Raw genomic sequence first — 6,000 nt, forward strand, 5'->3', positions numbered from 1 at the left:
TTATTGTTGTATACATTTTATAGTAAGCGGGGAGCGCGATGAAAATTATGATTGAAATCTGGGCCCCCAAATACTGAAATGTTGAGAAACGCTGGGTCAAAGCAATGGGACGATAGTTTGACGGATTCTGAGGGTCTTTTCCTGGTTTCAACAAAGGAATTATTATTGCGTTTTGCGAAATAGTAGGAAAGTAGTGTTCGCGCCAGATACGATTGTAGAAAAGTAATAAGGCTTTTTGAGACTCGACTGTTAAATGTTTGATGATGGTGTAGCTAATATTGTCCGGTCCTGGTGAAGAGTTGTGGACACTAGATAAACATGATTGCAATTCCAGAAACGTTAGATCGCAATTGTAGGGCAACGCAGTCCGAAAATTAAAATTTAACGCTTGCTTTTCTGCATTCTTTTTGTAATTCAAAATTTGAGGAGGATAATTTTGGCTGTTAGAAGTATATGCGAAAGTTAATGCAATGCAATTTGCAATATCTTTTAAGGATGAAATTGCATTTCCTTTATGTACTAAAATAGAAACGGCGTTAGTGTGAGAAACACCTGAAGCTCTTTTTACCTCATTCCACAGAGAACGGCTGGATATTTTAGAGGTGATATTAGAGACAAAGTTTCGCCAAGAAATTCTTCGACTGCGGCGTTGTTGCAATGAAAAAAAAACTGTCACTTCTACATATGGCGAGAAATCGCCCCAAATTAATTCAACTTTGATTATCGGATATTTTTCTTGAATCTGGTAAATTTATGCAGCCTTTTCTAGGTTCATTAAACGTAATAGTATTTTAGAATATTTTCCGAAAATAAAAACAAATATTCATGATAATATATTCTGATGTGAGATACCGAACACAAGAAATATTGTTAGGAATTTATTTTGCTGATTTCGCTACTCAGTTTGTTTCATGGTAAAGAAGGAGTTTTACAATATTTTAATGCCTTCTGAAGGGATATTAGATTAAAGGTGCCCGACTTTGGCAACAGACTTGGCGAATATTTTGCAATGTGGAACGAATTTGGTGACAAAAATAGAAGGACCCCGAATTTTCGAGAAACTTTCTGATATCTCCATTAGAAATCGAGTTTCTGCGTTTTTTCTCTAACACCTGATGCCTTATCAAGCTATAAAAAGAAAAGGCACAGAGATAAGTCAACTGGCGCATCGAGAGATATATTAGTGTAATGAATTCTGTCTTTGGGTGTTGATCTCCAGTTAGTTTTCTTTTTGAGATCTGTTGCGGTTGCTCAATAGGAATTTGCCGATTGCTTGTTGTTGTTGTTTACAAGAGCTGTTTCGGAACACTGCGTCTGTGTTTTGTATGAAATTAAGCGTCGTCATTCGTTATTGAACTTTTCTCCGGACACCCACGGGATGAAATTCTCGTTACTCGCATCAATAATCTACTTTTGCTATTTTGATTATATACTATTTAATTTCAACAATCTTCTAAAGACCCTATCATTTGGAGAGATAAAGAAACCACACACACAATCGCTTATTGATTGATATTATTCTTTACTTTGTCATTTCAATTCTGAGGAAGAAGGGATACATAAAGGTAGAATGATTTCAAAACTGAAAATGATTTTGACAGATCTATTAGCTTTAATGCTTGGACTACCAATAAGATAGAAGGTGCAACAAAAGGTCCCACTGACCCCAATGATTCAGAGTTTATTGAAATCTACTGAAAAAAAAACTAAAACTTTGTCCATGTGCCAAATTCCGCTTTACGAACTATGTTTTGCATAGTAGATGCCATAGGTATCACACCTTGGTGTATTAGTTTTCTCCTAAGAAATAAATATTATTAGCAGGTCAAAAAATTATATACGGACACCTTTTTGAACTCCCTCAAATGAACTCACAGTTCTACAAATGAATGAGACACACTAAAATCATAGAAAACAATACGAGAAAAATCTTCTAGCTACCATGAGCACTACCAATATTTTTTCTTGTTTTTTTCAGTTAGATCACAAAAAACATTGCCATTCCTAGAAAGCAAAAGTTTTACAGCTGAGTTAAGTCATCATCTGCTCAGTTTACATATACATACATTACATATGCATAGTTTACATACAGCCTTGCAAAATTACATTTATAGACTGAACTTTGCAACCTTCATTATATAACATTTGGAATTCCAAAATTAAAATTAAAGTTCAAATTTTAATGTTCACAAGTTTAATCGACGTGGAATTTTTATGGTTCTTCCTGATCTACTTTTGGGTTGGTGCCGCATTCTAACATTATCAATGTTCTCAGAAGAAGGGTCAGTTGGTCTAGCTATCTTCGAGATCACAGCATCAGTTTTTCTAGCTGTCTTCAAGACATCAACATCAGTTTTGAAATGGACGGATTCTTTCACCTTTCTAAGTCTTTAATCTCGCAACTCTAGGAACTCCATCTTTTTCAGGAAAAACCTGTACGATAATTACAAGTGTCCAATCGATGCGTTTGACATTGTCATGGCCAATAAGAACAACGTCGCCAATATTCAAAGCATCATTCCTTCTTATTCCTCTGTGGACTAAATGAGCAAGATTCCCATTTCTCAATCATTGCCTGAGATTTTCACTTAATCTCTGCAGGTATTTTACACGTTTTGTCAAGGAAGATCTGTAGCGCAATTATGTACAGCTCATTACGATCGGTTATTCATATGGATTATATTTCCGGAATGATTAATGCAGATTATATTTGAAATTAAAAGAAGCGAAACTATATCAAGTCGACATATTTTTATTCCATCACAAGCAACTGATGTTGCCACTTTTTAAAAAGACAAACTGGCAAAAACAAAGATAATAAAATAAAGATATAGCTGCTAAATCACTCCTTCCCCAGTAACAATCGAGTTACGATACAGCTTACAACATGCATTTTATACAAATGTGAGAGGAATACATATATACAATTTAAATTAAATGAAAAAAAACAATAATGAACAGAATGTACTTAATCTCTGTAACGCACTGGAAATCTTACATGTCTACCAGAGTGTGTAATTTTTTCCGTTTTAACATTTTTGTTTAATAGATGTGATGGCTGTTTTTCAGTTTCTGGATTTGCTGTCGTCAGTGTTTCGTTGGGTAATGTTTGGGCATGACCTGAGTCCAGATGAGGAACGTCTATATCAGTTAGCAGATATGCCGGTTTTAATCTATCAATGGATACATTTGTATCCTTGCCCTTAATTTTAACAGTGAAATATTTATCATGTCTTTTTACAATTAGAAAAGGTCCATCATACGGTGGTTCCAAAGGCTTCCGAATTCTGTCAACACGTATGAAGACATGTGTACTATGGTCCAAGTCTTTGTGAATGAAAACAGATTTAGAAGATTTGCGGCGAGATTCTAATGGTTTTAACTGTTGCATCTGTTTCTGTAGATCTTTTGCAAACGTATCGGTATTCCAGCTATTTTTAGGTTTTTCGAAAAACTCTCCCGACAACCTGATAGGTTGTCCATTTAACCATTTGGGCAATGGTGAAATTCGTATCTCCACGCAGAGCAGCTCTTAGTCCCAACAATACTGTAGGTAAAGTTTGAGTCCATTTAATGGAATTATGCGCTCTTATTGAGGCTTTTAAGGTCCGATGGATCCTTTCAATTTTCCCGTTACATTGTGGGTGGTAAGCTGTTGTTGTACTTATATGGAAACCACATATAATGCCGATATTTGTAAAAAGTTCAGACCTAAATTGACTACCTTGATCGGTAATAACACTATAAGGCATTCCGAAACATGAAATCCAATGATTATAAAATTCTCGAGCCACAGTTTCGGCGCTAAAGGTATGACTTCTATCCAACATGTGAATCGGTCGATGCAAGTAAGACAGTAAGTTTTACCTTCAGAAATAGGTAACGGGCCTATGATGTCAATATGAATAACAGTGAATCCATCATCTACTTCCTTGTAACTGGCAATTTGGGAGTGCGTATGCCTGTTAATTTTATTCTTTTGGCAGTGGATACAAGATTTTGCCCATTGGGTGATATCTATCCGAATGTTGAACCAAATAAATCTGGAAGATATTTGCTTAGCCGTAGATTTCACACCAGGGTCTGCTAAGCCATGAATTTTGTGAAAATTTTGCATTCGAAATTCTTGAGGTATAAATGGACGAATTTTTGTAGTTGAAATATCGCACCAAAGTAACTTTCCTGAATCCAGAGGATATTGTTTGAAAATAAAGAGAGTTTCGAGTGTAGCTCGTTAAGATCTTGATTATCAATTTGTGCTTCTGCAATTTTATCATAATCTATTTCAGAGATAGCTTTTATTCTGGATAGTGAATCTGCGACAATATTTTCTTTTCCGTCAACGTAACGAATATTGGTTGAAAATTCTGAGATTATTGTAAATGACGTAATTGTCTAGAAGAAGCTTTTTTTTTTTTTTGTTGTTGTTGTTGTTGTTGAAAAGCAAACGTCAAAGGTTTTTGATCGGTATAAATTATAAATTGTCTTCCTTCAAGAATATGCTTGAATTGTTTTATTGAAAGGTATATTCTTAACAGTTCCCTGTCGTAAGTACTATATCCTTTCTGAGCATTAGATAACTTCTTAGAAAAGAAAGCTAAGGGTTTCCAACTGTCTCCTTCAAACTGTTGCAGCACGGATCCAACAGCGAAATCTGAAGCATCACTGAAAAGAGCTAACATTGAGTCAGGATTTGGAAAACTTAGTAATGTAGCATTTGCTAGATCTTTTTTGCATTGCTCAAATTTTTCTTTTGCTTCATCGGTCCAAGGAATTTTGCGTTTATCCTTTTTCTTGGAACCCTTCAAATACTCATGAAGAATTGCTTGGTTTTTGACAGCATATTTGATGCATAGCATATAGAAATTAATGAGACCAAGGAAAGCATGCAATTCATGAATAGTTTCCGGTAGCTTATAATTCAAGATGGCATTTACTCTTTCAGGAAGGGGTTGAGAGCCTTTAGGAGTAATCAAGTATCCTAAAAATTCTAGCTGATTCACTCCAAAAATCGACTTTCCAAGATTTATACGAAGGCCATATTTATTTAAACTAGAGAAAACTATTTTTAGGTGTTCTGAATGTTCATCTTCTGTTGAAGAAGCTACTAAAATGTCATCTAAGTATGCAAAAACAAAGTCCAATCCAAAAAACACTTCATTGATGAAACGTTGAAACGTAGATGGGGCGTTCCTTAACCCAAAGCTCATAACTTTAAATTCATATAAGCCGAATGGTGTTATGATAGCTGTTTTTTCTTTATCTTCTTCCGCTATTGGGATTTGAAAATAAGCTTTAAATAGGTCAATTCTTGAGAATATTTGTTTGTTTTTCAAGATATGATGGAAGTCCTCGATTCGTGGAATAGGATAACGATTGGGAATCGTTTGTGCGTTTAAGCGCCTGTAGTCCTCTCATGGTCGTATACTTCCGTCCTTTTTTCTAACTAAATGGAGTGGACTGGCCCAAGGAGATTTTGAAGATCTAATTATATCATTATCTAACATAAATTTGACCTCCTGTTTGGCTAATTTTAATTTATTTGTATCTAACTGTCGAGCTTTTGAAAAAACAGGGGGGCCTTTTGTAGCTATATGATGTTTTACGTTACGTTTCGAATTAGAAATTAAAAGATTTGGTTTGGTTAAATTCGGATATTGTAACAACAATTTCGCATATTGAGAATTTTTATCAGTCGTGCTTATGCTATCGGCACTTGTTATACACGTAATATGGCTTTGAATGGATAAATTTGTAACACCATCTATTAATTTTCTGTTATGCATATCAATGAGAAATTTAAATTTGGTTAAAAAGTCTGCGCTTAAGATCGCTCGATCCACTTTAGCGATTACAAAAGGAGACTGGAATGCTTTGACGTAGGCCTAAATCCAAAGTTAAAATTTTGAACCCAAACATGGGTATTATTGTTCCATTTGCAGCATACAATTTAAAGCAGCGATTCTCAACCTGTGGGGCGCGCCCTCCTAGGGGGGCGCG

This window comes from Argiope bruennichi, chromosome 4, assembly GCF_947563725.1.
Source record: "Argiope bruennichi chromosome 4, qqArgBrue1.1, whole genome shotgun sequence".
NCBI lineage: Eukaryota > Metazoa > Arthropoda > Arachnida > Araneae > Araneidae > Argiope > Argiope bruennichi.